This window comes from Eschrichtius robustus, chromosome 12 (assembly GCF_028021215.1).
Source record: "Eschrichtius robustus isolate mEscRob2 chromosome 12, mEscRob2.pri, whole genome shotgun sequence".
NCBI lineage: Eukaryota > Metazoa > Chordata > Mammalia > Artiodactyla > Eschrichtiidae > Eschrichtius > Eschrichtius robustus.
Window position 1 is genome coordinate 86550904 of NC_090835.1, and position 8417 is coordinate 86559320.

An 8417-nucleotide genomic window follows, 5' to 3' on the forward strand; every position below is an offset into this window, starting at 1 on the left:
TTTTTTAAAAAATTCATTCTTCACCTGGTTCTAATATCGAAACAACACTAAAAAAAGGTCGCTATCCTTCCCTTATAGGTAGTCATTTACTAGTTTCTTATGTATCTTTCAGTGTTTATTTATGTAAGTACAAGAAAATATGAATATATAATCTTATTCCCTTGATTACACAGAACGATGGCATACTATTTATATTCTTCAATACCTTATTGTTTTCATGAAACAATATAATCTTTAGAGATTTCTGCATTATAACAGAGGGCTTCCTTATTCTATTTACAAGTTGACAGTATCTCATTTGTTGGTGCTCCATAGTTCAACATACTCCTACAGATGAAAAATCACTACTTTGAAATGTTATGTATTGTTTCATTCTTCTCCCCAGTTTAGTCCAAGTCAAACACTTTCTGTTTAAAAGCTAACAACTTCCACATGAGCTAGGAAACAGGGTTTTGACCACTAGAATTACACATAATGCTTCTGTGGAGAATGGAGAAGTGATAGGTGGTATTTTTCAGTTTCATGTATTTTGTTCTGTTATATATTCTTAGACCTAACATTTCAAACTATTTGTGTCAGTACTTGTGACTAATTGTAGGTATTTATCAACAATCTTAGAAGAAAAACAGTCTTAAATTTCCTCAAGAGTATATTTTATTGTCTTGAGGTTTAAATTATATCCAAGAGAAATAAATAGGGATTTTAGGATGAAGTTAAGGAAAATATAGTAGACGTAAGTTTGAAATAAAATCAACTTCTCAAAAAAACTCAACTTCTCAAGTTAAATATATATTCCATATAGTGATATAGTACATATACTATTACAATCTGAGTTCATAAGTATTTTAAATGTTTCTCCAATATGCTGAAGCAGCATGTTTGGATAATTCAATTATATCAGCTTTTAAAAGATTTAAAATATGAACAGATTAGTATTTTAGAGGATGAATTTCTAATGGACTGAGTTTTTACACTTGCAGTTGAAGGTTGGATATTTGGTTTGTTCTGTGCCTGTTTTTTTGTTTTGTTTTGTTTACAGCTTCTCAAAAATTCTCAATTTTCTTAACAACTGGTAAAACGCCAAGAAACAAAATACATTATATATGCCGTAGAGACAGATGTACTGCTTAGAATGCAATGATGGTTAACACAATTAAAATGACTGACAGTTCACCAAACTAACTTTCCTTGTTTTCTGATACTAATTGTACTAATTCTCTTATGCTAATTCTTTTATCTAGGATGCACATTCCTCATTATGTGAGAAATAATATTTGTCTCAACCTATAGACAGTGGCATGTAGACTTTGACTTCTTCTGTGATTATTCCAGTCTTTCTGGCCAGAAGTCCTTAGTTGTCTCCCTTTTATATTTCTAAATTTCTCTCACTTCTCCTCTCTTTTCCACCCTGGCTCCTTTTATTCAGCCCATGAAGTCTCTAGTATTGATCTCATTTCAGGTGTTCCCTGGACCAGTATCCATCCCTCCCTATCCCTTTGAAAAGTCCAATCTGAGAGAGCAGAGTTTGGTTTTATGGTTGAGCAAGGTGTAAGAAATATTGATTCAAATCCAATTAAATAGCCTTATTGGTTCTTGAAGGATAGTCCAGCACCCCTTTGAGCACTGTTAGGACAGTGGACACTGCATCAAAAAATGGCTAAGTATCTCGCAACCAAAACCTGCCTAGAGCTGTAGATAGAGCCCTGAAGATTCTCTTTCACTATAATTTTGAGTTGAAGGTCAGGACAACAGGAGAATCAAGTCTCTGTCCATATTTTGTATTTGAAAATGACTCCTATTTTCTATATCTGACAATACTTTTCTTTTAAAAAACATAATTATAATTTATAGTAGAAGATTGTTTTATATTTTTCTAGTAAGACAAAAATTATCTCTGAGGAAAATTTAAAATAAAAGGTCAAAATTATTATAAAATATGAAGTATTTTCTGTGGAAGAATTTTGAAATATAAAATATATATGAATATACATGTGTCATTGGTTAAATGTTGAATTAGTAATTGAGAGAAACATAGATTCTTTGCAGAGGGAGGTGGAGGACAGAGGAAAGTGTTTTTGGCACAGGGAATAGGGTGAGGCAAGACCCCCATTTAAGACATGCTCAAGAGCCAGGGGTTTTCCAGTTTGGGTCACGGAGTTCCTGCAAAGAAGTGCGGGAGTGGGAGATTGTAGGTGAGGGCCAGATTGAGAGGGCCTTGAACACTTTCCTAATGCACTGAGTCTTTGATAAGCAGTGTAGAATCATCAAAAGTATTTTTTGTGCATGATAGGAGCTTTTTACTATAGAATCAGAGAATATTGAGCTTTAAAAAGAAAATTTGGAGTTTTGCTCATTTCATACCTACATGAGAAAAGTGAAACCCAAGTGGTTAAGTACTTATAGTGATCTTTCTAGTTTTTAATCACATTAAGTTTTTTTAAAACAAAACTATGAACAAATATCATCGTGAATTATATGTAGTTTCATGGACACTTAGACTTGGAGCCCTGAGACACATTTTAGGCATCTGCAAAAAACAAATGGGATGGAAAGAGAAAAAGGATGGACAAAATGTGAGAACATAAAAAGGAATCAGACAGAAAGCAAAATGAGACACCAAAACTCTGGCCAACAATGGTGACCAAAGAGAAGGAAAAATAAGATAGATGCAGAGACAGCACTACCAAGATAAGTGCTTCATCTTCACAGTACTTGCTAGAAATTCCTGCATCTCAGTTGTTCCAAGTGTCTTAGGTACAGAGTCTGAAGCAGTGAAAATAGTCTCACTGCCTTCGCTCCTCACTCATTTTAGTACTTTCCATAAAAAGGAGAACAGGGAGAAGAGCACAGTCTATAAATTACTCTGTGATGTTTTTAGGTCTCTCTGGACCCACATCCAGATTTCCATGCCAGCTACCTTAGCTTTATGATGAAGCCGCTGTTTCTTGGTGTATACCTGCGTTAGAATCACCTGGGCTGTTTGAAGTGCAGTTGCCTGGGCCCCACCCCAGACTGACTAAATCAGTGGTTAGGTTACTCAGAGGGACCCGATTATGCAAAGATTTAAAACAGTGGAGAGCAAGCCGACCTCTGCCCCTCTTGTTGCCGCTTTCCTTAGGTGGATGTTGATTATTGCTTCTGACCCTGGAAGTTAACTGACAGTTGGTACCTTAAGAGACTGCAGGAGAGGGACCCTGAAGGCTGGGACGTCAGAGGACCGGGTCCTAAGGCAACCTAGGGTTTCGAGAATCCGGTGAGAGTGGCCAGGTGTCCTCAGTGGAGTAGAAAGATATTAGCCCAGACTGAGTGGCTGCTGGACCCCAGAGGTTACGAGCCCTCGTCGATTTTCCTGCCTGAGCCATTAGGAGGAAGCCAAGCACGCGAAGGCGTGCCAGGTTGCCAGATCAACCACTGAGATGACGGGTCCTCCAAGTGTCCTAGAGAGGCGGCTGAGGAGCCGGCGGAGATGCGGTCAAGCGTTGTGACTTATTTCCGGTTCCTGGTGTGCGCTGTAGCCCAAAGATCCCGTTTCGGTCGTTGCTTCCCGACTCTGGTCAGGTATAGGTGGGTATCTGGCTCCTCCCCACGCAGGATGCCCTGTACCTCTGCAGAGACCTTGGGGTTGGAGGTTGGGGTGTTGCCCCCTTTCTCCAGGCCTGGCTTGGGTTCTTCTTCCTTGCCTTACATAGATTCCTCAGGATCCGACTCCCTTTTCCGTGTCGGTGCTTCCGGACGTTTCAGAGATGCAGAGAACTGAACACAAATGCTGTACAGAGCCTGGTCTGTGCAGACTACTTGCTTCTCGAAGGAGACGTAGATTCACCAGTGGGGAGCCCCCGTCCGGTGTCCATCGGCTGACGGATCCTTAAGGCTAAAAGATGGTTTCTTATACCTTACCTGAATTTATCTGAGCAGTTTCTCAGTTTTCATTAAAACCCGTTATAGTAATGGTCATGATTACATATTTGTACCGTAGAGGCTTAGCTCTTTTAAAAAGTACTTTACTATAATGTGATCCTCGCAATTTTGCAAAACAAAGGGAAGTGCCACGTCAATTTCTGTGGCTAAGAAAACATTAAAGAGTGTGGCAGGGGAAGTAGGGGAAGGTAGCACCTCATTACTGCCTGACAGAGGTAGAAGTCCAGGTTCCCCACCTGATTTACATTGCGCTCCTCCTTACTGTTCCGTAAGGGTAGGAGTTCTGGCTTCCACATGGTCACCACAGACACTGTGTGAGCGCGGACTTGTTATTGCTGGGTGATGGTGAAAGTCCTGACTCTCTACTGGCCCTTTTCTGGCATTGCCTCAGTGTCACCCTCCCCTACTTCCCCTGCCACAATAGTTTCAGAGGAAACCAGCTGAAACCTAAGGTTTAATTAAGATCCAGTCTCATAACAATACAAAATGTCCAAATTTCAATTAAAAAAATCACTCAAATACCAAGAACCAGGAAGGTCTCAAACTGAATGAAAAAGAAAATTAAAAGATGCCAACACCAAGCTGACAGAGATGTTAGAATTAATCTGACAAAGCAGCCACAATTAAAAAGAAAAAAAAAAAAAGCTTCAATGAGAAATTGTGAACACGTGTAAAAAAAATGAAAATATAGAAAGCCTCAGAAAGGAAATAGAAAGTCCTAGCAAATAAATAGAAGTTATAAAGAAAAACCAAATGGAAATTTGAGAACTGAAAAATACATTCTCAACAACAGAATGGAGAAAAAGGATCTGTGAAGTAGAAGATAGAACAACAGAAATAACTCGATCAGAACAACAGAGAGAAAATAGACTAGAGGAAAAAATATATAAGGGAACAGAATGTAGTAGGCTGGAAAAATAGCCCCTCAAAGGTATGTTCACTTCCTAATCACCAGAACCTATAAATATTACCTTATGTGGCAGAACAGTGAATATTATTTTATATGGCAAAATAAGTGATTGAGTTAAGGATCTTGAGACAAGGAGATTATCCTGGATTATCCAGGGGGGTCCAGAATGCTATAATATCATTGTAAGAGAGAGGCAGAGGTAGATTAGACACAGAGAAAAACGTGATGGAAAGATGGAGGCAGAGGTTGGAGTGATGTGGCCTCGAGCCCAAGGAACACTGAGGCATGACCAGCAAGCAGCTCCAGGAGATGGAAGAGACAAGAAACAGGGTCTCTACCCCGGAGTCTCTGGAGGGAACACAGCCCTGACAACATCTTGAGTTCAGACTTCTGGCCTCTAAAATTGTGAGAGAATAAATTTCTGTTGTGTTTAAGACACAAGTTTGTGGTAATTTGTTATAGAAGCCAAAGGAAACTAACACAAAGAACTTCAGGGACCTGTGCAACTATAGAAAAGATGTAACGTTCATGTCACTGAAGTCCCAAAGAGGATGGAGCTGAAAAAGTACTTGAAAAAGTAGTGGCTGAGAACTTCCCAGTTTTGGCAAGAGACGTAAACCTACAGATTCAAGAAGCTGATCAAAACGAAAACAGGATAAACCCAAAGAAATCCATTCAAAACCACGTCACATTAAACTTCCCAAACACAAAGACAAAAGATTTGAAAGCAGTCAGAGAAAAATGACATCTTACCTACAGGAGAAAATTCAAATGACAGTGGATTTCTTATGAGTAATAATGGAGACCAGAAAGAATTGACATAGTATTTTTAAAGAACTGAAAGAAAGGACCTGTCAAGCCAGAATCCTATACTTGGTGAAAATATCCTTCTGGAGTAAAGGAGAAAATCAAGACATCCTCGGCTGAGTAAGACATAGAATTTGTCACTAGGAAACCTACGTTTAAAAAATGGCAAAAGGAATTTCTCTAAATAGAAGAATCAGGAAAGGAGAAAGAATATGGGTAAATCCAATAAGCTTCCTTCTCTTGATTTTTCTAAATTATGTTTAATTGTTGAAGCAAAAATTATAACATTGTCTGATGTGGTGCTAAATACATTTATTAGAGGAAATATTTAAAAGAATTATAAATGGGTAGGGTAAGGGATGTAAAGGGAAGTAAGGTTTCTATATTTCACTCAAGCTGGTAAAATGATGACACCAATAGAACATGCTAAGTTGTGTCTATATGATGTGAAGCCTAGAGCAACTACTAAAAAAGCTATACAAAGAGATATACCAAAAATGTTATAGATAAATTAAAATACAATTTAAAAAACGTTCAAGTAGCCTACAAGAAGGCAAGAAAAGAAAACAGAGATGAAAAAACCAAATATGAAATGGCAAAATTATAGAAGCAGAGAACAGAGTCCTGGTTGCCAGTAGTTAATGAGAAGATGGGAGTGAGCAGGAAGTGGGTGTGTTCATAAGAGGGATTGTAGTGATGGAAATGTTGTGTATCTTGACTGTAACAATGTAAATATTCCAGTTGTGACATTGTACTATAGTTCTGCAACATATTACTATTTGTGGAAACCTGGTAAAGAGTAAATGAGATCTCTGCATTATTTCTAACACTGCATATGAATCTACAATTATATTAAAATAAAATTTAATAAAAAAAACCCAAAGGAAGTGTAGTGTTTTGTGATATGAGAAGGCTATATTGAATTCAAACTTCAGTGTCCAGAAATCAAGCTTTATTAGAACAAAACAAGTTGGTCCTCAACTAAGAAAATCTACCTTAAGGTCAGTTGAATAGAATTAGATTAATTTGATGTGCAACCTGAATTCCCCCTTGTTATGTAACATAATAAATTCACAGGTTCTGGAGATTAGGTGAGGAGTAAACATCTTGGGGGAGGGGTGTCATTATTCTGCCTACCACAGGTATTATGCTATCAGCACCTGTCAGTCATTCCATAGCAGTACATCATGATTTCTCATTTCTTTTTATAGCTGCCTAGGTAGTTATGCCACAGTTTATCCAATCAGTCACCTATTGATGGACATTAGGTTTGTTTCCAGTCTTTTAGCTTGAATACCTGAATGAATAACCTTGTGCACATGTCATTTCATATATTTGTTAATATGTCTTTGGGATGGATTTCTATAAGTGGTATTGCAGGGACAAAGGGTAAACTTATGTAAGTGCTTTTGCTACATTTTCTTATTTTTCCAAATAGGGGTTGTATTATTTTGTGTTCCCACTGAGAATGCATAAGAGTTCCTCTTTCCTCATAAATAGAGTATATTGTCAAACTTCTGGATTTGAGCCAATCAGATAAAATGACTAATGGCACCTCAGTGTAGTTTTTAGTTTGTATGTTTATATTTTGAGTGAAGCTGAGGATCTTCACAGACATTTGAGGGCTGCTACAATTTCTTATTCTGTCAATTGTTCATTTCTTTTGCCCATTTTCTCCATTGGGTTATTGGTTGTTTTCTTTTTAGGAAATATTTTAGGAATCCTTTATATATTAGGGATATTAGTCCTTTGTGATATGTTGCAAACATTTTTCCAGCGTGTCATTTGTCTTCTGACTTTTCTTTATGGTGTTTTTTGATAACCAATTCATTTTATTTTTATTTAGTCAGATTTATCTGATTAAATTTAATTTTTTATTGCTTTTGGAAATTGAGACACTATTACACAAGGTTTCCCTGTTCCCAGATGTTAGAATTATTATTCATGTTTCTTCTAATACATGTATAGGTACATTTTTTTACATTTGGTTTTTGGATCCATTTGGAATTTATCCTGACTGTGCCATGTGATGGGAGATATTAATTCAATTTTATTTTTGACCGAATGGCTATCAGTTGTCCCAACACAACTTATTTACAAGTCTGTCATTTCCCCTGTTAATTTGAGATGCCACCATCTTTTACTAAATATCCATAGGTACCTAGGTCTATTTCTGTTTTTACACAATATCACACTCCTAATTGTAGAGGCTTTATAACATGTGCTAATATCCGATTAGGCTGTCCCTCACCATTGTTCTTTTTTCAGAGGGTATTGTGGCTATTCTTATTTTCCCATATGAACTTTACAATCAACTTGTCTAATTCTAGAACAATATGTGTCGATACTTTTATTTTAGAAGATTGACTTCTTCATTGAGTCTTTCGAGCCAAAACTCTTATTAGTCTTGTTGGCATATGGCTTTCTATTTGTCTAAGTATACACTTGGCCTTTCAGGAGGTTTTCCCCATACAGGTTTTGCATATTTTTTCCTAAGCTTATTCCCAATTATTCTTTCTTTCTTTCTTCTTGTTTTTTTGTTTTGTTTGTTTGCTTGCTTTTTGGTTGTTGCTATTGTAAATTCGGTATTCTCTTCCATTATATCTTGTAACTTTATCACTGGTTATTTGCATATAGGAAGGCTCTTGATTTTAGTGTGTTAATTTTATATCTTGCTACTTTACTAAATGGTCTGTTAGTTTTCCCATTGAACCCTATGGGTTTTCAGATGTATAATCATTATCGTCAGCCTATAAGAGAGAACCGAAGAAGGTGAAAAAGC